We start from the raw sequence: 24,179 nt of genomic DNA on the forward strand, positions 1-24,179 counted from the left end.
TCTATTTTCCATACTGGAGATGACGCAAGCACACAGGCACTCCAAGGGGCAGAGCCCAGTGATGGCATGTGGCAAAGGGTCTCTTAGGCTCTGCAAGGCCTGGAAAAGTACTATAAAGGTCGTCTCTGTAAAACGGGTTCCCAAGATTGTCGCGAGGGCCGCTGCAGAGAAAGACTGCGGGATACGCTTGACAGCTTCCTGGCGGTGAAGGCCTCTCCTCCCGACCTGATCTAAAGACCTCCGAGGCTAAGCCACACCCTTCAGTCCCAAGCAGCATCTGTACAATGGCTCACGTGGAGTTTGTTCTGCGGGCAGCGGGAGCAACCCAGGTGAGGGACAGAGGAAGGTAGTCTGGCACGGCTGACTAATGCTGGAATGGACACCAAGGTGGCAGGAGAAGGGGTCCAAAGAGCCAAGGTGAGTGCTGGGGCACCCAGGCCTGGTTCCATGGCAGCCCCCATCTGGGCCCGAAGAGGGCTTCTCTGGTGCGAGGTGTTGAACAGCATCAGAACTTGCTCCCTAGGGCCACTGAGCCTGGCAGGGTGAGCAGCTTGCACTGCTAGATCTTTCCTGAGCCCCTCTCTTGGACCCCAGCCTCCTCAGCCTCTCAGGTCATCTTAACCCAGCTGCCCGGCCACCTTGAGTCTGCAGGGCACAACCCTCTAGCTTCTTCCTCCTTCCAGCCTCTGACCTCCATGACAGCCCAGAGACCTAATCCAGAGGGAGGGGTCCTCTAGGACTCACTTGTGACTCACCCCCAGAACTTCTCGGCCCAAACTCCCACTCAGTGGCCACTGGGCATCCAGAAGCAAAAGAGCCTTTTGAAATGAACCTCTGACCCCTCGCCTATGGCTAAATGTTCCCCAAAACCTGAACCCAGGGAGCTCAGCCAAGCACATGGGACCGGGCAGCTGGCTGGGGCTGGGCACTAATCTTTGGGGCTTTGAACTCCAGGAAGGACTGTCCTTTGCAGGCCTGCTGTGGACATGCAGGGTGAGAGCCCCCATGGGCACAGGGAACATGCTGCCCCCACAGTGGCTGGGGGGAGTGTCATCAAAGAACTGCAGGCCCATGGATGAGGGGACCCCGGGCAGGGTGCACCGAGGGTTGCTCGTTAGGCTGGAGGGGTTGGAGAGCAGGGGAGGGAGTGGGGGCCCAGGGCCTCCCCTGAGTTCCTTTCTCATGGGGCTCTGCCCCGTGATGAGGTAACAGCCCGGGCCTTCCTGCTGGAGGTGGCACAGCCAGGGCTGCAAGCTGGGTCCTGGGCTCTGGCAGCAGCTGCTGCCAGCAAAGAGAGGCGGGGAGCCTGTGGGGGGGGCCCTCCCTGGCACGCCCCTCCCTACTCAGGTCCCTTCTCTTCTCCCCATCAGCATCTGCGACCCAGCTTGGCTAGAGCTGCCCAGAGCCTACACAAGTGCCCTGACCTCCTGTGGCCCTGGTCTGGACAAGTCCGGCCAGTGTGGGGGGCTGGGGCGGCCGGCAGCAGTCGGGTCAGCACCCGCCCCAGCCAGCACTGTCTCCATCCTCCTGGGCACATTCCTGGGCTGCCCTCTCAGCCGGGCACCAGTGAAGACAAGAGTGCACCCTCCCTGCCCCAGCAGTGTGGGTGGCCACGGGGCAGGGAGGGGAGGGTCTGTGACCCCAGCCCGCCTGAGTTCCCCTAGGCTCCCCTGAAAGCAGGGAGCTCTGGGATGGTCAGGTCCATTCGTCCTGAGCCAGCGCGAGGGTTTTTATTACCGTCACTGAAGCCCGTGCGTAGTGAATTAATTTCCTGATGTAGTAAACATTTTGGAAAGCCAAGATCCTCTCCTTCCTGTCTCTGTGCCAGCAAAATTCCCCAAGCCAAGACTGTCTTTCGCAGAGCACAAGAGACCATCCTCCTGGATGTGACATTCCTGGGACTCAGAGACCCTCTCAGCCCCGAGAGCCTCCCCAGGGTCCAGAAAGTCCCCTTCAGGGGGGTCCCCCTGGGGGTGCTCAGGACATCCCCCGCGGCTGGCAGGGCTTCTGTGGGCGGTGCTCCCAGGGTGCAGAGCTGTCAGATCTGGGTGAGCAGGAAGTCCTGGGTTCCGATGCCAACCTGGTTTCTTGAAATGGAGTGTCCCAGACTAAGGAGGTCCATCTCTAGGGGAGGACCCCAAGGCAGCAGAGCCAGTGGGGACATTTGTCCTCTGACTTTTGAGGGAGTTCATTTGGCCAGGTATCTTCTGGTAGGAGAAACAGTTCTGGGGACAGGCAGGCTCAAGGCACAGCTGGGTGGCTCTAAAGGCAGGCCTTGTGGCCCATCCTTGGGTCCATCCCTGCATATCCACTGACCATTCCAAGGCTCCTCCAATCCCAGGGGTCTCTGGGAAGGAATCCTCCACATTCTGAAGTCCAGGCTCTGTCTAGGATGGTATTGCTATGGCTCAAGGGTGCCCACCTTGGAGTAGCCTCAGGGTCCCAGGACCTCTTAGGAATATGGAGATGCATCCCCATCCTATGTGGCTATGTGGGATGACATGCAGATCCTGCCACCACTGTCCTACTGTATTCTCCAAAGGACGCTGGGAGGTGAGGCAGGTGAAGAGGAAGCAGGCCAAGAGAGGCCAAGGGATGACCGGGAGGGACAGTGTGAGGGGTGGACCCAGCAGCCTGCCTTCACCAGGCTCCTCTGCCTGTGGAAGGGGATCCTCTGCCTCAGCCAAGCGTGTCTGCAAGCATGAGTGGTGCGTGTGCATGGTGCCTGTGGGGTGTACACCCTGCACACATGAGCTTGCACACATATGCACTTCAACTGTACGTGTGTGCAAAGTTACATGCAAGTGTGTGTGTGTGTGTGTGTGCAGGCATGTGTTGCACGTGTGTGCACATGTGTGTGTGCCCTTGGTCATGGAGTGGTTTCCGCGCCCCCCGCCGCACACTGTCCATGTCGCTGCCTTTCTTCCTGTTCGTGTTTGGCATTTTTTGCTGCTGAGTTGGGGGGCCGTGGTTTCGGGGCGGCTGGGCAGTGGGGGAGGGGTTGTTTATGCCAGTCGTCCATCCAGGCTACACATTCTTGTGGTTGTCTCTTTAACTTGGTAAAAATTTGGGAAATTTCTAAATAAAACAAAACAAAGGAAAAACATTTTCAAAAGGATTTCAAAATCCATGCTGCCGCTTCCCCAGGAACCAGAGCCGAGGGCCTGGAGACGCCCCTGTGGGGGCGGAGCGAGGGTTCCTAATGACAACACCTACCAAAGGCCCTGTTCTCTGCTGAGCTCCCTGCGGGAAGAAGCATCCAAGTCATGGGAGGTCCTGGCAGGCCTGGACCCGGGAGGTCAGCCCTGGCTCTGAGACGACAGCCCTGTCTGTGGCAGGAGTCCCTGACGCCAGGCCTGAGGGCCAGTCTTGGCATCTGTGGGCTCTGATTGCCAGGTAAGAGGGTGGCCTGGGTGGGCTGCAGGGAGCTGGGTCAGGCAGCTGCCAGGGAGTGAGTGAGGAGGGAAAGGGGTGTTTGTGGGTGGGCACCAGGGGTCAGCTGTGCGTGCCTAGTGAGGGCGGGTCTGGGCGGGCTTCCAGTCTGGCTGGGGCTGACCAGAGAAGGCTCTGAAAGGGTCAGTGTGGCCTGGGAGGTGCCACCGGTCCAGGGTGTGGTGTAGGACAGGGCCTGCACACAGAGCCGTGGGGGTGGGAAAGGGGTCCTCTGTGGGATGGGAGGGCTCACGCTGAGAGGAGGTGAGGTGGGTCTGGCCTCCCTCGGGCCCTGTGACGTCCCACAGAGGACCCAGGGGCCTTGGCCCCTGCCTGACTACTCTAGCAGAGGGCTGGTGTGCAGACTGACCACGGGAGGCCTGTCCTGCAGCCTGAGCTCTGTCCCCGGGAGCAGGAGAGGTCCCTGGGAAACGCTGCCTCTGGCCTTGGTTTCTCACCCCAGGCCAAGTGCACGGGGGCTCCAGATCCTTCCTGTCCTGTCATGGGGCCCTGTGACAGTGGGATGAGTGGCTTGGCTCCACTCTGCCCTCGGGACCCCTGATTGGGGATGAGTTCTAGTGTGGTCTCTGGGTCTGGGCAAATCTGGATGGACTGCTTGGTGCAGGGTCCTCTGGGGGCAGAGGGGTGAGGTGGCCCTAGGTGTGGCTGCTTCCTGTCCATAACTGAGCAGCCCCTCGCCTTCTCTTCCTGACCAAACGGTCCTTGGCTGGCGTGGGGGCCTCAGGGCCTTCACACTGACTCATGAGCCACATGGGGTCCTGCTGCCAGTGGTCCAGGGCAGCAGTGTCTGTGGGAGCCGGGGCTGGGGCAGGGCATGGAGTGGGGCAGCATGTTGGAAGGACTCCTGGGGACTCCAGGCATCCTGGGCTTGTCCATGTGGCTCCAGCCTCAGCCTCCGAGGCCACACGTTTCCCACTCATAAGGACCCGCCCAGAAATCCCAGCACCATCTCCCCTCCTCAAACCCTTCGCTCGACCACGGCCACAAAGTCCCCTCCTCCTCACGGGGTGGGGTCAGCTGATGTCTCTGGGCCTGTTCACTTGGCCCTGCCAGCCATCTGGCTCCCTTCAGAGCAGAGCTCCCAGGAGGAGACCTCTCCTGTCCTCTCCAAACCCTCATCAGGCGGCTTTAGCCTCCCCAGGGCAGTTCTCTTGGGTCCCTGGAGTCCGTGAGGTGGCCCCGTCACGGCCCCTGGCTTCGCAGCACCCACCCAGGCACTCGCTGCTCCCTGGACAGTGCCTTCCAGGGCGGGTGGGTGACTCCCAGGCTGACCCTGCGGTCAGTCCCTCCCCTGACCTCTTCCCAGGTGCCCAGTTATCTCCTGAGCCCTCCTAGGTGTCTCAAGTGTCTGGACCTGCCCTGCCCCCACACCACGCCATCTCCCTTCAGCAAACCGCCACGATTTTAGCCACTTGGCCCAGATCCCAGGGCCATTTCCCTTTAGATCAAATGTCCTGATTTTTAAGATTGATTTTATTTGGCTTCATGACAGTGAGTTTTAGTTGTGAAGCAGAGGAGAAGAATTTAGAGCTTCAAGCGGACACTGGGCAAAGTGGTTTCTGATCTGCGGACCTCGGGGCAAGGAACCTTCCCCGTAGAGGGCCGGAGCGTGAGTGCTGCAGCTCTGGCACTGTGGCCTGGGGTCCCTGCTTGACAGCTCACTCGGGCCTTCAGAAGCAACCATGGACCATTCATAAAGGGCCAAGGGTGCTAGTGGACAGTGGCCACCTGCCCACCCCTTGCCTGGGGAGACAAGGAGGCGAGATTGGGTCTTTATCACCAAATGGAACCTCACAGAGGCACGTGGCCCAGGCAGTCCTGGTGCACAGTCTCCACGTTAAAACAACGAACGAGAGTATTTCAAAGACACTAAGGATTTCCCAGAGCGCGGCAGAATAAACAACTTTCCCATTTGTTAAACAATGATAAGCTTTTCTAACTACACAAAGTGAGTATTCTGGTCAGGGCCAAGTTTCTGCATAGTAGTCCAGAAGTGGATTAAGAAACAAATGGATTTACTACTTTGTTATTGTGGTAAAACAGACAGGACGTGAAACTTGCCATCACTAGGTTTCCAAGCTCCCTCCAAGACTGCACGGCCGTCACCCCTCCAGAGCGTCACATCTCCCAGACTGGAAACCTTCAACACTGACTCCCCGCCCTCCAGCCCCCGATCCCCCAGAAGGGCACCAAGGACCCTTGATGCCACATCCATGACGGCTCCTCCCTTGCCTTCCTGCTGCCCCCCACACTAATACCTGCCCCTATGTTAGGCCCTCCCCCTCCTCGTGAGCTCCTTGGGGCTGCCCATGACCAGGCAAGCACACTCCAGGCTCCATGGCTGCAGGCTCAGATCTGGGTCAGCGGCCTGAATCTCTACCCCAGACGCTGCTCCAAGGCAGCTACAGAACATACCTGCCTATCCCTAGGCCCCAAACCAGTCGGCATCTCTGCTGCCCCTGGAGTCCTGGGCTCAGGGGATCCACCACCCTGGTCAGCATGGCTACAGCACCTGGGCTGCCAGGGGGGACTTCAGTGAAACCAAGGCCCTGGAGACCGGTGTTCCTCCCAGGAGAGACAAGAGAGGGACAGCAGTGTGGACACCACCCCTTTCATGCTGGGGGACTCAAGTCGGGCCGTCCTGGTCACCCTCATGGACCTGTGCGAGGGGAGCCAGAGGTTCACAGTCTGCCCTGCAAGGCGGGCTGGACCAGGCTCCCCTCACTTCCACCAGCACAGAGCAGACCCCAAAAGTGAGGCTTGCCAGGGCGGGCACGAGCCACACGATGACATCCTGGACAGTGGTGGGTGGCCTATATGAGATCCACATCACCCTGTGACGTCACAGTCATCATAGTAGCTCAAGGTGTGATGTGCACACTCGCCCGATGCTGGTGGCATGAACACAGCCGCTGTGGAGCCACTCCCGAAAGTGTGGCATGTGCAGTCACACGGTGTGTGGTCCTGGGAAACGGACACCCCCACTGCTGGCTTGGGGTTCACTCCACGCACTTTTAATTGTTATTTAGAGTCTACTCCTTTTATTTTTAAAACAGAGAAGTTTGCTGAGCTCAGTGGCACATACCTGTAATGCCAGGTACGCGGGAGGCTGAGGAAGGAGGATCTCAAGTTCAAGGCCAGCTTCAGGAACTTAGCGAGACTCTGTCTCAAAATAAAAAAAATAAAGAAAGAGCTGGGGATGTGGCTCAGTGGTAGAGCACTTACCTGGCGTGCTCAAGGCCCTGGTTTCCATCCCCAGCTCTGCCAAAAAAAAAAAAAAAAATGCATTCTGTGGATGGCAGCAGATACACCTTGTCCCTGAGCACACAGAACCCACTGCTGCTGTCACAGTGGGAGGCCCCTGGAGTGACAGTCTGGACACAAAACCACAGGGCCACCAGCGGCTTGAGGCCTCTCCCTTGCTGGGCTAGCTTGAGACCAGCCGTGGAAAGCAACCTGGGGGGACAAGGTGGCTCCAGGAGGTGGAGAACAGGCTGGTGGGCCACAAGGGGCAGTGGCTGCTGCTGACGCCCACTCCCCAGAGCCACCTGCACTGGGCTGCACCCTGCAGCTGGATGGCCATGGGGGAATGAGGTCACTCACCTCTGAGGCTATCACGGAGGAGCCCACGCCAGGTCCCTGGGGTCCCCAGCTGTGCTTGTGACATGGATCGTCCCTCCAGTCACTGTCCCGGCTGCCACACGGTGTTCTACCTAGAGGAGAAAAGAGAAGCTGTGGGAGTCAGTGTGACCTGGTGTGGGGCCGGCCACCTTTCCCACCGTGCGTTCACGCTTGTCCGGTTGCAGTTAGAAATGAACCTTCCTGTTCACGGACAGGGGTCAAGTTGTCCAAAGACGCTGTGGGGGCTTCACAAGGCCATAAAGAAGGAAATCAGGCGTGAGCCGGCCACGCACGGGGCTGCGCTGCGGGACCTGGTGCTGAGTGGAAGCTGGAGGGAAAGGGGGTTCCTGGAAATGGAAGGGGAGAGTTGAGTGGAGGATGAGGGGAGGGCAAGGGGCGAACCGGGCGATAAAGCTGACTGATTGTGTCACCCGCAGACGCGGAAGTTCACAGCGCGTCCCGCTGCTTGTATAATTACACCACACCAATAAACAGTGAATCACATCCTGAGGGGTTTCCAAACTTCAAATAAGAATATTGGAAGGGGAGGCTATTGAGAGAGTCCACTTTCTAAATGAACAGAGGTAGAGCCTACATAGATGTGCTTCGTCATCACTGCTGTGAGTGGCTTTACCTCAAGGCTGACACACGGGGGAGATGACTCTGTGCCAACGGACTTGAGTCCTGTTCCTACACAGGATGCAAAATCATTTCACTGCATCACCAACTTTAATTTCATATTTCTCTATTTTAATTAAACCTTCATGTAGGTCATAATAAAGACGGCATGAAACAAAAGTAAGTGGGGGGGCGGTGCGCCCACCTGTAATCCCAACAGCGTGGGAGGCTGAGGCAGGAGATGGTGAGTTCAAAGCCAGCCTCAGTGGATTAGTGAGACCCTATCTCTAAATAAAATATTAAAAAGCCTGGGGTGTGGCTCAGTGGCCAATCACCTCTGGGGTTTAATTCCTGGTACCGACCAACCAGCAAACAAAAACCACAACAAAACAAAGTAAAGCGTTGCTTTGGGATAACACAGGGGTGGAGCAGAGAGGCCTTGAGGGGTGACAGTTCAGGTGACAGGTTTATAGAAAGTTCCTTACTCAGGTCCCTACATTGGCTCCTGTGGGGAGTTTCCACTGAACACAGGGGGGATTCCCATATCCCAGTAACTTCCCAGGGTCAGGGGAGTCCGCGGGCAGCCTTGCTCCTGGAGAGTCAGGTGGCCGGGCTGCGCAGCCTGCACTCTGCTGGGTGGCCCGGGTGGCCCCTTGGCCCTGCCATGGCCTGTGGGAACATGCAGCCCTGCCTGGGGAGGAACTGGAGCCCTGAGCACCCCAGAAAGAACCCAGTCCCTTGGAGCCAGAGCTGAGCCAGGCTGGAGCTTCAGGCAGGGTCACCCTGCACTTCCCTGTGAGTTGGGGACCCGTAGATCTTCCCTGATGTAAAATTAGTGCAGATTCGACTTCTCCTGAAAATTCAGGAGGCTTTCGTCCGGGAGAGCAGGATGGAGGCCTAGCCCCTCCCAGCAGCCCGTGCCCAGCCCAAGGGTCCGCCGCTCATGGACTCTCCTGGGTTAAACCCATTCTTCCATTTTCAGCAACAGCCTCTTTCCCACAAGTGGCCAATCCCCACACCCACAATCACTGAAGAGGGTCAGCGGCCACCGCTTCCCTCGTCCCCTGCCCCTCTTCTCCCATTCCAGGAAGTTGGGGGCAGAGCAGGAGCAAGTGGGGCCCCGCCTTGTGGTTGTCTCTGGCTCCAGGTGAGGAGAGTAACAGCACCATGGGGGTCCTTCTCTCTCCTGGCCCCTGATGCCCCTCGGCCTTCCCCTTCCTATGCTCAGCTGTCCTGCAGGCCGTGGCTCTGAACACCACATCCTCGGTCAGGGCGGGGACTGGCCACTGCAGCCTGGCAGCCATACGTGCTGCTGACTCTAGGGCTGGTGGCCTGGCCTGGCTCCAGGTCTGTAGGGCCCCTGCTGCCCACCCCTCCCTGTCCGGATTCCCACCAAGGGCCCTGCTCCGGCCTCAGTGCACCACAGACCACCTAGGAGGGTGGTGTTCCACCCTGGGGCCTGATGCCTGAGCACCGCGGAAGTCCCCACAGGCTGCTGCAAAACTGGGCTGCAAGAGGCCCCCAAGGTGGCAGGGACCGGGCAGAACACGGAACCTCCAACCAGGGCTCCAGAGCCAAGTTCTGCTGTGGGCCAGGGAGGATGGGGAGGGGCTTCTGCAGGGGGCGGCAGCTGTCCAGGAGAGAATGAGCCGCTAGGCCTGAGGACACCAGAGGCAGAAATCCTGACTTTCCAAGGTGTTTCAGCCTTGGGAGAGACGGAACTCCAGTGAGGGTGGGAGCTGGAGCCTCCTCACTTCCAGGGAGGTGATCGCCAGAGGCCGCACAGCTAAGGGCCAAGCAGTACCCACCGTCAACCAACAAACACGGTCCAAGCACAGCCTCCAAAACTGTGAGGTAAATAAGACCCTTTTCTTCATAAAGTTGGCCTGCCTCAGGCATTTGGTTATAGTAATGTAACACAGATTAATGCACATGGGTTACACATCTGAGATTCAATCAACAAGAAATTGCATGTATGGGAACTTTGTCATTATACCCTAAACAATACAGCATAATAACTGCTTAAGTAGCATTTGCATTGTTTGGGGTGTTATGGGCACCCTAGAGATGATTTGAAGTATACCGGGGGATGTGTGTATGTTCAGGTAAATACCACATTTTTTATGAGGGATGAAGCAGCATGGATTTGGGTGTCTGCAGAAGTCCCCAGATCAATCCTCCATGGACATTGAACAAAGGTGCAACCAGGAGAGTGTGAGAGGACTCATCAGGGTCCTCCCTGTGGACCTCTGTCAGCCATAGTAATCATGTGGGGCCTTTTCTCTGAGTGAGGCAAGGGGCTGTGCTGGGCTCTGAGCAGAGGAGGGACAGGTCAACCTCGTGTTATAACAGGGCCCTCCATCCCATTTCTCCACGGAGCATGGACTTCAGGGGAACATGGCAGGAGAAGGAGGATCATTGAGAATCTCAGTGTATGATCCTGGGAGCTAAGATGGTGGCCAAATGTGTAGGGAAGGTGGAGGTCTGAAGGTGAGTTAATGCTGATTCTACGATCATCCAGAGCTCTTCTTATTCTCAGTTGAGGTGTGTGGGGGACTCTCCCCAGATACCTGCCTTCCAACAGATGTAACATGGAGTGTCAGAGAAAGAGGGAATCAAACATGGCAGCAAGGCATCTGCCCTGAGCAATGGGAAGGATGGAACAAGGTCAGAAGTCTCTTTGGTTGGAAGAGCAGGCCTGCTGGGGAGAGAAGGGGAGGAGAGAAAGTGGATGCAGTCGGTGAGAAGCCAGCTGGGACTCCGCACTTATCTGCTTGTTTCAGGGTGGAGGCAATGCCAGCCTATTGGCATCTTAAAGGATCCTAAATAATAAAATGTCGTAGGGCCTGGAATCCTCTCCAGTGAATGGGTGGCCTTTGAAGGAGCATAGAGATCTTATGACTGATGGTGAGGGAAAGACAAAGATATCATGGAGCGAGTAGATAAGTTTGTGGATAAAGGGATGTGCTGGAGAGAGATACGCACTCTGAAGTGGAGGAAACCAAGTTATTAGTGGAAAAGGAAGGCACAAAGAAACATTGAAAACCAAAGAGAAATGAGAAACAAGAGGAAGGAGAATCTAAAAGGGATCTGTATTAGTGAACATTGTGGAGTATGAGTACGGAATATAAAATGTGGGGTGTAAAGAATGGAGAGTGGAGTTTGGAGAAAGAAATATGAAGAATGAAGTGTAGAACCCAGGGAGTTGAGTTTGAAGCAAGTAGTGTGGAATATGGAAAATGGCACATGAAATATGGAGACTGGGTTATGGAGTAAGGAACTGAGAATACAATATAGACAATAAAATATAGAATGTGAAGAGTGGTGTATAGAACATAAAGAAATAAGAACGATGACAGAATGTAGAAAATATAGCATGAAGTAGAGATGATGAAAAGTGGTATATGAAGAATGGAAGTTAAAGTATGGAGAATATAGCATGGAATATGCAAAGTGGAAACAGAGAGTAGAGTGTGGAGAATGGAATAGAGAATATGGAGAAAAGAGTATGGTAAATGGAGAATTGATCATGGGGTATAGAACAGGAAGAACAGTGTGTGGAGTAGAGACAATAAGGAATGGAGAAAAAAGTATAAGAAATGGAGGAGAATGAAATATGAAAAATGGAGTATGGAGATAGAAAATGGAGAGTGGTGTGTGGAATAGAGTATGGGGACTGCACTGTTGCTTGTAAAGTTTGGGATATTGTAATATCAGCTACTCAGAAGGCTGAGCCAGAAGAATCATGTGTTTGAGGTCAGCCTTGGTAACATAGTAGACCCTGCTAAAAAAAACAAGATTGGTGTACGGATTATGGAATTAGCAATAGAAGACTGGCGAAAGGACTTGGAATATTCAGAATAGAGTATGAACTATGGAAATGAAAAAACAGGAATAATAGAATATGGAATATTGAGAATCTAGTTGTAGAATGAATGGTGGAGAATGGAGAATGGACTGTGGAAAATGAAGAATGAATAACAGATCATAGAGAGTGAATTGTAAAGTGAAGACTGGAGGAGGAGAGTGGAGTACGGTGTGTGAAGTGTGGAGTATGGAGAATAGAGCATACTGAATGAAGTAAGGGGAATGAAAATGAAGGGGAGTACCAAAAACAGAGTATAGAATATGGTAAAAAATGTCTGGAGTATGGAATCAGAGATAAAAGAATGGAGAAAGATGGAATAGAGAGAATAGAGTAGGCAAATGGAGAATAGAGTATGAAGTATGGAGAGCAGAGAAGAGAACATGGTGAATTAAGTGTGAAGAATGGAGAATGAACTCTGAAGAATGAATAATGTAATGTAGAATACAGAGAATGAAGTGTGGGGTGAATACTGGAAGGGGAGAATTCAGTAAGGTGTGGGAAGCATGGAGTATAGAGAGTGGACAATGGAGTGAAGAATGGACATGGGGTATCAAGTATGGAGAATCCAATGGAGAACGAAGTATGGCATAAGGAGAACGGAGAAAGTGAGATGACATACGGAATTTGGATAATAGATTATAGAGAAAAGGAAATAGAGAGTAAAAAGCAAAATATTGAAAAAAGAATATAAAGAATGGATATGATAATGAATAATGGGATGAAAATTAGTATGGAGAATGCAATATGATTATGGTGAATAGAATATAAAGGAGAGACTATGAAATATATAGAATATGTATTCTCTGTACCCTCTACTTAACAACAGATTACACTGTCCATTCCATGTAATATTGACAATGTAATATGTTGTTAAGTAGAGAGTACAGAGAATGGGAATCATAGTATGCTATTTGGAGTACAGGGTATACAAACTGAAGAAAGGTAGTGAAAATGGAATAAGAGGGTTGGTTTATATAGGAAATGGAGTATTAAGAATGGGGAATTGAGGAGTGTGGAGTTCGGAGTTGGAGAGTAGTGTATGAAGAATGAAGATTGGACACTAGAAAGTAGAATAGGGGAAATGAGGCTGAGAATGAAGTATACACTATGTAGATTGGAATATGAAGTACTGATAACAAAGAGTGGAGAAGGGGGTATGGAGGGTTGACTATGGAGACAGGAAAATATAGAGTATATAAAGCATGGATAATGATGCCTAGAGAATGGAGTATGGATTAAGGAGATTGGGATTTGGAAATTTAAGTTAGAGAATACAGGAAAAGGCTGGAATATAGAGAATGGAGAATGGAATTTAAGAAAAGAGGATGAAGACTGGAGTATTGAATATGGAACAGAGAATGGATTGTAGAGAGTTCAGGGTGGAGATTGTAGTATGAGGAGGGTGGTATAAAGAACAGTGTGTGGAGAATGTTGTGTCGAATATGAACAGCAGAGAAGGGAGTGTGGACTGGAGAGTGGAGTATTATGTATGGAGAATGAAGAAAGAAGAAAGGAATGTTGCAGATGGAATGAAGTACTAAGTGTCGAGTCAAAAGACTGGAGAATTGAGTGTGGTGAAAGGAGTAAGGAGAGTGGATGTGAAGAATGGAGTACCACTAGGTGCTGTGATGCACACCTATAATCCCAGTGGCTCGAGAGGCTGAGACAGGAGGATCACGAGTTCAAAGTCAGCCTCAGCAATGTCAAGGCACTAAGCAACTCAGTGAGACCCTGTCTCTAAATAAAATACAAAATAGGGTGGAGATGTGTCTCAGTGGTTGAGTGTCTCTGAGTTAAAAAAAAAAAAAAGAATGGAGTACAGTATATGGAAAAAAGATAATGGAATATGGAGCATGGATAATGGAGAAGGGGTTATAGAATGAAGAATGAAATGGATAATGAAAAAGGTATAGATGTTTCTGTGTAGAGTGGAGAATGGAGAATAGAGAATGGAATGCAAAGTTTAGAATCTGGAGAATGAGCAAAGGAGTATGGAGATTGAATACTAGAGTGAAGAGTGGAGAAGGGTGTTGGAATGGGCTTAGATATGGTGAGTGTGGAATGGAGAATAGTGTTTGGAGACTGTTCCATGGAGAATGAAGATGGGCCTGGTGTATGGAATATGACGGTTGAAGAATGGAGTGCCAAGTGTGGGGTATGGAAAATGGAGAATCACAACTGAGTATGAATATGGGAAATAATTGTGTACAGTGCAGCAAGGAGAATGGGGAATATATAGAGGATGAAGTACAGGCTAAGAAAAATGGAGCATGGAGGATAGAAAATAGAGCATTAAGAATAGATAGCGGGGGGCTGGGGCTGGGGCTCCGTGGTAGAGCTCTTGCCTAGCATGTGTGAGGCCCTGGGTTCCATTCTCAGCACCACATATATATAAATAAATAAAGATCCATCAACAACTATAAAAATATTTTTTAAAAAAGAGAATAGATAATGGAGAAATGGAGAGTAGAAAGTGGATAGGAATTATGTACTATGAAGAATGGTGCGGGAAAAAGAGGTACAAAGAGTGCAGAACAACAAATGGAAAATAAAGAATAGAAACTGAAGAATGCGGGGAAGTGATACTAATGAGCAGAGGACGGGGAATGGAGTGTGAAGATGGGAAAATGGAAAAAGCCAGACTGAATAGAAAATGTGAAAATCTGGATCTTGATTATGGCAACAGGTCGGGTTGGACAATGGGGACTGCAAAAAGGAATTCAAGTGCAGAGAACGGAATGTAACATACGGGACACACGCCAGGGGACACACACCTGGAACCCCAGCTACCTGGGGGATGGAGGCAGGAAGGTCCCAGTTGGAGGCCCAAATGCACAACTTGTGAGACCTTATCTCAAGATGAAAACAGAAGCCTGGGGATTAACTCAGTGGCCCGTGATATATAGACAGCGTAAAAGACATCGAGAAAGAACGGGAACCAACCGCCACCTGCATGGCTGCTGCCTCTGATTCCGCTGCTGCCAGCCTGAGATGGCCTGGAAGTCTTCTTTCTGGGTGTCACTGCCACAGAAGAAACTACTGCCCTGGACGCTACTGAAGCCGACCTGCTGCTGACCCCTGGAGATCACCTGGAGACAATGACCCCTGCAGCTGCAGTGGTAGCTGCCTCTGCAGCTGCCACTACTGCTGACCTACTGCCCGCTGCCAACCACCACCCTACTGCTGCTGCTCCCACAGCCTGGGGGACTGCTTCAGGGCAGACTCCAGGTCTGGTTGCATGTGGCTGCACCCATTTGGGAACACCAGCCAGGGTCAGGGCCCGGGTGCCAGCAGGTTTACCACCACAAGAGCCTCTGTCTGGGGATTCCAGCTGGGACCTGCAGGTCCAGTGTGGGGGTGCCTGCAGGTTTGGAGGAGCCTGGGGTCTTCCTGCTGAGAGTGCTGGTGGCCCTTGTCTTGATGCTGCATCTCGGGATTGCTCCTTTGCATGAGTATGTCCCTGGTGGTCTCTCTGCAAGCAGGAGCAGCACTGAGATCTTGGGACTGCAGCATGGCTGATCCTGAGACGTCTGAAGTCCAGATTGGTGGGATAAAGACTGGGTTTGTGAGGGCTGGTCTGGGTTTGGTGATGCTGAGAGAACACTGACAGAGACCGTTCAACTTCCCAGCAAGACTTATTTTATTTTTTGATTCAGTAACCTCTCTCCCATATTTGAAACAGGTTTTTTTATGCATCAGTGTGTGGAGAATAATGATATATGATTGGCATTTTGCATTTTGTTGTATTCTTATGTCTTTAATTTTTTCTCTTTGTTCATATTCTTCCTCTCTCTTGTCTATTTTCTTTCCAACTTTTCTCCAACCAACAGCCAATCTCTGTCAGCTACTCTTCCACTCTTCCTGTGAATTTTTACTTCTAGCTTCTCTCTTCCTCCTTCATGAAGTATTGCATACTACACTACCTCTGTTCTCTCACCCACCATTTGAAACTATATATTGTTTTAACAATATTCTGTTTGTACTACAGTTAGTTATCGAACTCATCATTTTGGTTAAATGCAAGAAAGCAGTAGACACCTTAGCGGGAGCTGTTAGGTTTAAGGCTGTATATTGTGTACACTGGGTGCTGTTGATATTGGTCTCACCATTAAAGGTGAAGTGCTGCAAAACTTCAGGGACACTATAGGTCTACGGGGTAGAATTTATCCTGCCTTAGATCCATACTTTTAGATGGGAGAATATACTAACAACATGGAAAAACAAGGGAATAAAGTGCCCCAAACAAACCAAGATGCTTCAACAGCAGAAGCCATGATAACACAATAGAATAAATGTCCAAGAAGGAGTTCATATTGTATATAGTTAAATTGATACGTGAAGTAAAGGGTATTATAAGGAGTGAAATCAAAGAAAAAATACAGAGACTGGGGTTGTAGCTCAGGGGTAGAGCGCTCGCCTAGCACATGGGAGGCCCTGGGTTCAATCCTCAGCACCACATAAAAATAAATAAATAAAATAAAGGTATTGTGTCCAGTTACAACCCAAAAATAAATATTATAGAAAAAGAAAAAATACAGAAAGTAAAAGACCACTTTAATAAAGAGTTAGAGATTGTGAGAAGAAAACAAGCAGAAATCCTCGAAATGAAGTAATCAGTAAACCAAATTATGAATTCATTAGAAAGCATCACCAACAAATTAGACCACTTGGAAGACAGAACCTCAGACAATGAAGACAAAATATATAATCTTGAAAGTAGAGTTGAACATGCAGAGAAGATGCTAAGAAACCATGAACAGAACATCCAAGAATTATGGGATAACACGAAAAAAACAAATTTAAGATTTATTGGAGGAGATGAAAGAGGAGAGATACAAACCAAAGGAGTGGAAAATCTTTTCAATGATAAAATAGAAAATTTTCCAAACCTAAAGAATGAGATAGAAAATCAAATACAAGAGGCTTACAGAACCCCAAAAGTACAAAATTACAGCAGACCCCCACCAAGACACATCATAATGAGAATGACTAACACAGAGAATAAAGATAAAATCTTAAAGGCTGTAAGAGAAAAAAAATCAAATTACATATAGAGGGAAACCAATTTGGATCTCAACTGATTTCTCAGCCCAGACCTTCAAAGACAGGAAATCCTGGAATAATATATTTCAAGATATGAAAGAAAATGGATGCCACCCAAGAATTTGATATCCAGCAAAATTAAGTTTCAAATTTGAAGATGAGATTAAAACATTCATGATAAACAAAAATGAAAAGAACTCACAACTAGAAAGCCTACACTATCGAGCATTCTCAACAAAATATTCCATGATGAAGTGAAAAAAAAGTAAAGACCAGCAAAGGAGAATCTATACTAAAGGGACATTCAACCAAATGAGAAACCAAGACAAATCAAAAACTAGAAATAAGTAAAAATGACAGGGAATGCAAATCATATCTCAATAATAACCTTGAATGTTAACAGCCTAAACTTATCAATCAAAAGACATAGACTGGCAGATGGGATTAAAAAGCAAGACCCAACAATATGCTGTCATCAAGAGACTCACCTTGTGGACAAAGTCATCCACAGACTGAAGGTGAAAAGATGGGAAAAACCCATCACTCATGGATTGCATAAACAAGCAGGACATAACAATTATAAATACTTATGCCTCAAACAATGGAGCATCTATGTACATTATACAAACCCTTCTCAATTTCAAGAGTCAAATAGATCACAATACAATAATACTAGGTGACTTTAACACACCTCTCTCAGTACTGAACAGATCTTCCAAACAAAAACTAAATAAGGAAAATATAGAACTGAATACTATAATCAATAATTTAGACTAACAGATATATATATAATATTTTATCCATTAAGGAGCAAATATACTTCCTTCTCAGCAGCACATGGCTCCTTTTCTAAAGTTGACCAGATCTTATGTCACAAAGCAACTCTTAGATACAAAAAAGTAGAAATAATATCCTGCATTCTATCAGACCACAATGGAATGAAATTAGAAATAAATGATAAAATAAAAATAGAAGTTACTATAACAAATAGAGACTAGTAATACACAATTGAATGATGAATGGATATTATAAGAAATCAAGGATGAAATAAAAAAATTCTTACAGGTAAATGAGAACACTGATACAATATATCAAAATGTCTGGGACACTATGAAGGCAGTACTAAGAGGAAAGTTTATTGCATTGAGCTCATTCATTAAAAGAATAAAAAGTCACAAAATACACCCCTTCATGTTCAACACACTAGAAAAGCTGCAGATAGTAGGAACACACCTCAACATTGTAAAAGCTGTATATGCTAAACCCAAACCCAGCATCATTCTAAATGGAGAAAAGTTGAAAGCATTCTCTCTAAAAACTGGAACAAGACAAGGATGTCCTCTTTCACTATTTCTATTGAACATCATCCTTGAAAGTCTAGCCAGAGCAATTAGACCAAAAAAAAAAAAGAAAGAAAAGAAAAGAAAGAAAGAAATTAAAGGAATTCAAATAACACTACATCTCAAAGCCTTAGAAAAAAAGAACAAATCAACACCAAAAGCAGCAGAAGACAGGAAATAATTAAAATCGGAGCTGAAATTAATAAAATCAAAACAAAAGAAATGATTTTAAAAATTGACAAAGCAAAAAGTTGGTTCTTTGAAAAAGTAAATAAAATACATAAACCCCTGGCCATGCTAATGAAGAGAAAAAGAGAGAAAACTCAAATTACTAAAACACAAGATGAAGAAAGAAATATCAAAATGGACACATCTGAAATACAAAAGATAATCAGAAACTATTTTGAAAATTTATACTCTAATAAAATAGAAAATATCGAAGATATCAACAAATATGACCTACCCAAACTGAATGAGGAGTTCAGACACAATAAAACACATCAAATTCCAGTAATGAAATAGAAAATGCCATTGAAAGCCTGCCAACCAAGAAAAGCCCGGGACTGGATGGATTCTCAGCCAAGTTCTACAAGACTTTCAAAGAAGAATTAACACCAATACTCCTCAAAGTATTCCATGAAATAGAAAAGGAGGGAACCCTTCCAAACTCATTGTATGAGGCTAATATCACCCTGATTCCAAAACCAGACAAAGACACATCAAGGAAAGAAAACTTCAGATCAATATTCCTGAGGAACATACATGCAAAAATTATTAATAATATTCTGGTAAGTTACATACAAAAACACATTAAAAAGATAGTGCACCGTGATCAAGTGGGATTCATACCAGGGATGCAGGGTTGGTTCAACATATGGAAATCAATAAATGTCATACATCATATTAATAGACTTAAAAACAAGAATCATATGATCATCTCAATAGACGCAGAAAAAGCATTTAACAAAATACAGCAGCACCCCTTCATGTTCAACACACTAGAAAAGCTGCAGAAAGTCGGAACATACCTCTACATTGTAAAAGCTGTATATGCTAAACCCAAGCCCAGCATCATTCTAAATGGAGAAAAAATGAGAACATTCCCTCTAAAAACTGGAATAAGACAAGGATGTCCTCACCATTTCTATTGAACATCATCCTTGAAAATCTAGCCAGAGCAATTAGACAAAAGAAGGAAATTAAAGGAATACAAATAGGTAAAGAAGAATTCAAAACTATCACTATTTTCTGATGACAGGATATCTAGAAGATCCAAAAAACTACACCAGAAAACTTCTAGAACTAATAAATGAATTCAGCAAAGTAGCAAAATATAAACTCAATGCCCATGAATCAAATGCATTCCTATACATCAGCGATGAATCCACTGAAAGAGAAATTAGGAAAACTACTCCATTCACAATAGCTTCAAAAAAAAAATACCTGGGAATAGATATAGCAAAAGAGTGAAAGATCTGTACAATGAAAACTACAGAACACTAAAAAAGAAATTGAAGAAAACCTCAGAAGATGGAAAGATCTCCCATGCTCCTGGATAGGCAGAATTAATATTGTCAAAATGGCCCTAGTACCAAAAGTATTGTACAGATTTAATGCAATTCCTATTAAAATCCCAATGACATTCTTCATAGAAATAGAAAAACAATCATGAAATTTATTTGGAAAAATAAGAGATGCAGAATAGCTAAAGCAATCCTTAGCAAGAAAAGTGAAGCAGGAGGCATCACAGTACCAAACCTTATACTTCAGAGATATAGTAACAAAAATGCCTGGTATTGGCACAAAAATAGACTTGTAGACCAATGGTACAGAATGGAGAACACAGAGACACCCACATAAATATGGTTATGTCATACTAGACAAGGTGCCAAAAACATTCACTGGAGAAAAGACGGCCTATTCAACAAATGGTGTTGGCAAAACTGGAAATCCGTATGTAACAAGATGAAATTAAATCTCTATCTCTTACCCTGCACAAAAATCAACTCAAAGTAGAACAAAGACTTAGGCATTAGAACAGAGACCCTATACCTATAGAAGAAAAAATAGGCCCAAATCTTCACATTGGCCTAGGATCTGACTTCCTTAACAAGATTCTTAAAGTGCAAGAAGTAAAATTAAGAATCAATAAATGGAATAGATTCAAATTTAAAAGACTTTTCTCAGCAAAGGAAACAATTAATAAAGTGAGGAGAGAGCCTACAGGTTAGGAGAAAATCTTCACTACATGCACCTCTGATTAATAATAATAATAATCTCTAGGATATTTAAAGAACTCAAAAAAAACCTATCATCAAAAAAACAAATAACCCAATCAATAAATGGGCCAAGGACTGAACAGACACTTCACAGAAGAAGAAATACAACTGATCACCAAATATATGAAAAGGTGTTCAACCTCTCTAGCAATTAGAAAAATGCAAATCAAAACTACTCTAAGATTTCATTTCACTCCTGTCAGAATGGTAATCATCAAGAACACAGGTAACAGTAAATGTTGGTGAGGATGTGGGGGAAAGGTACACTCACACATTGCTGGTGGGACTGCAAATTGGTATGACCACTATGGAAAGCAGTATGGAGATTCCTCAGAAAACTTGGAATGGAACCACCATTTGACCCAGCTATCCCACTCCTTGGTTTATACCCAAAGGACTTAAAATCAGCATACTATAGTGACACAGCCACATCAATGTTTATAGAAGCTCAATTCACAACAGGAAAATATGGAACCAACCTAGGTGTCCCTCAAAAGATGAATGGATAAAGAAAATGTGGTATATATACTCAATGGAATATTACTCAGCTTTTTTTTTGAGAGAGAGAGAGAGAATTTTTCAATATTTATTTTTTAGTTTTCAGTGGACACAACATCTTTATTTTTATGTGGTGTTAAGGATCGAACCCAGCACCCCGTGCGTGCCAGGAGAGCGTGTTACCGCTTGAGCCACATCCCCAGTCCATTACTCAGCTTTAAAGAAGAGTAAAATTATGGCATTTGCCAGTAAATGGTTGGAATTGGAGAATATCATGCTAAACAAAATAAGCCAATCCCACAAAACCAAAAGGCTGAATGTTTTCTCTAATATGCAGATGCTAACTCACAATAAGGTGGGGGGGACTTATAGGGAAGAAAAGCATTACCTTGGATTAGGGAGGGAAGTGGAGGGAATGTGGGGATAGGAAAGATAGTAGAATGAAACAGGCATGATTACTCTTTGTATTTATGTGACTGCATGACCAATATGATTCTGCAACATGTACACTCAGAAAGATGAGAAATTGTATCCCATCTATGTTTGATATATCAAAGGGCATAAATGCATTCTACTGTCATGCATAACTAACTAAAGCAAATTTAAATTTTTTAAAAAAGAAAAGAAAGAATGGGTTGGAGAATGTAATATTGAGAATGGAGTATAACTGAATGTATGAAGAATACAATATAGAGAATAGGTAGGAGTGGAGAATGAAATCTGTCTGTGTGGAGTGTATAAAATGTAGAATAGGGTCTTAATAATGGAATAAGAATGTGTATTTGACATTAGAATGGAGTATAAAGTATGTAATGTGAAAAATATTTATATAGAATGGATTATAGGGTGTGGAGACTAGAGTATGGAGAAGGAAGAAGGAAGAATGAAGTAAGAACATGAAGAATGGAGTACAGGAAATGGCAGATAGAATATGGAGAATGGAACATATTCAGAATGGAGAATGAAGAATGAAGTATACATTATGGCTACAGGAGTACAAACAATGGAGTGTGGAGAAAATGCAGAATAGAGTATAGATAGCAAAGAATGGAGTATTAAGTATGGAGAATGGAAAAGATTTCCAGAAACAGAGTATGGAGAACGATGAACGGAATGGAGAAAGGAGTTTAAAATTATAATGGTGTTTGAAGCATAGGGCATGGGTATGGTAAACGCAGCATGGCAAATAGAGTTTGAACAAAGTAGAAGAGACGATCAAGTACAACGACAAATGGAGCAAGTGCTATGGAGCATAGACTTGAGAATGGAGTAAGATGTACAGAGTAAAAAGTGTATGGAGAATATGGAAAAGAATAAATATAGAGAACAAAGAGTAAACATAGAGAACAAAGAAAAGGAAAGGATACATAAAGAGAACAAACAAAAGTAAATTAAGTATAAATAATAGAGTATTGAATATGAAGTGGAGAATAGATCATGGTGTATGTAGTAAGATGGAAAATGGAATCTGTTGATTTGAGTGAGGAAAATGGAAAATAGAGAATGAAGATTGAAAATGGAACATAGAATATGATGAATGATGTATGCAATATGGAGGATGGAAATGGATAATGTGATATAGAATAAGGACAATGGAATATAGGGAGTATGCAAAAAAATATTGGGAATGGCCTATGAAAAGTGTTACAAGAGTGTGGAGAATGTTGTAGGAATATGGCAAATGGAGAATGCAGTATGAATAATGTTCAATAGATAATGAAATGTTGGAATATGGAGAATGGGTTATAGAGTGTGACGTCTGGAATTTCTGAAATGTGGAAAGGAGAATGAAGTATGTAGAATGGATAGTGGAGTATAAAGTATACAATACAGAGAATGTCAAATGGAGTGTGGTAAATGGAACAAGGAAAATAGAGAATAGGTATAAATGGAGTATCGAGTATGAAGAATAGAGTATGAAAAGCAGTTTATGGAATGGTGAATGGAATGGATAGTAGGAGGAGGATTATGTAATATGAAAATGTTTATGGAGAACAGTGCAGAGTTGGAAAATAGAATAGGGAGAATGAAATGTGGAATATGGAATGTGGGTTACAGGGCATGAATTTTGCAGTTTGAAGAATGGATAATAGAGTATGTTGAATAGATAATGGAATATTCAACATAGAACACAATTAATGTAGTAAGGAACAGAGAAGAAAGAATGGAGTATTAAACATAGAGAACAGAGTATAGAATAAGGAGTGGAGAGTATAGGATGGATGATGGTGAATGGGAAAAGCACAGTACATAAGAAAGAATGGAGAATAAATTATGGAGAATGAAGTTATGGAGAATACAAATATATAATGTGAAGTATGGAGGGACAATGCTGTACAGTGAATGGAATAAGAAGAATAAAAATGAATAACAAAATGTAAGTGTAGACAATTGAATATGGAGTATGAAGAATAGAATGTGTAGAATGGATTACGGCAGAAGATAATGTAATATGGATAATAGAGCACAGAATGGAGTGTGAAGTATGGAGAATGGCATATGTTGTATAGAATACAGAGTTAGAAAATAGAGGATACAGAATAGTATGTGAATAATGAAGCATGGCAAGTGAAGATGGATGAAGGAGAATAAAGGTTAGAGAATAGATTATAGAATATAAACAATGATATAAGTGTGGTGAATGGTGAGTGGAGTATGGTGTATGATGAATGGTAAGTGAAGTATGGATTATTAATAATGGCTTATAAAGGGGAAAAGGCATGTAGACTATATAGCATGAAGGATAAAATATAGAAATAAGTTATGGAGTGTGAGTACTGTAGAAATAGAGTGAGGAGAAAGTAAAATAGAGAACAAAGTGTAGAATTTATTGAATGAAGCATGGAATTTGGAGTAGAGTAAGGAGTAGCATACATGGTATATGGAGAATAGAGAATGAAGTTTAGAATATGGAATGTAAAGAGTATGTCATAGTGTATAAAAAAGGATGCATGGAATCTGAACAATGATGTGTAGAAAATATTTTATGGATTGGAGAACAGAGTGTAGAGTATGGATAATAAACTGTAGAATGAATTATGGGTGTGGAGAATGTAATACAGAAAACAGAGTATGAAATATCTAGGATAAAGAATGGAGTATAGAATATGGAGAATAAAGTAGAGAATATGGATATACTGATACTTGATAATGGAGAATGGTGTGAGGAATATGATTATATATAGAAAATGGAGCATTATGTATGGAGAATGGTGGATGGAGTATGGAGAATGAACAGGAGTACTGAATATGATGAATGGAGTATAGTGTGTAGAGAACAGAGTATGGTATATAGGGAATGGAAAACAGAATGTGAAGAATGATTTGTGGAGTTTGAAGAACTGATAATGGAGCATGGTTAATAAAGAATGGAGAATGTTGTACGGAATATGGAGGAAGTAGAATGGAGAGTATAGGAAATGGAATGTGGAAAATGAAATAGGGAATATACCATATGGA

At 45.8% G+C, this 24,179-nt stretch overlaps 1 long non-coding RNA gene across 1 annotated transcript in view; it reads right to left on the reverse strand.

Annotated features, from left to right (window-relative positions):
* Window positions 1-348: 348 nt before the first annotated feature.
* The window catches only part of LOC143641401 (uncharacterized), a 37,790-nt gene continuing 13,959 nt past the window's right edge, over window positions 349-24,179 (reverse strand). The window contains exons 3-5 of the long non-coding RNA XR_013155323.1: window positions 7,057-7,166; window positions 6,539-6,615; window positions 349-3,078 (exon numbers count right to left, since the gene is read on the reverse strand). This is a non-coding gene — a long non-coding RNA (uncharacterized LOC143641401). The remainder of the gene's footprint in view (window positions 3,079-6,538; window positions 6,616-7,056; window positions 7,167-24,179) is intronic.

Source organism: Callospermophilus lateralis, chromosome 2, assembly GCF_048772815.1.
Source record: "Callospermophilus lateralis isolate mCalLat2 chromosome 2, mCalLat2.hap1, whole genome shotgun sequence".
In the NCBI taxonomy this organism is placed as follows: Eukaryota; Metazoa; Chordata; class Mammalia; order Rodentia; family Sciuridae; genus Callospermophilus; species Callospermophilus lateralis.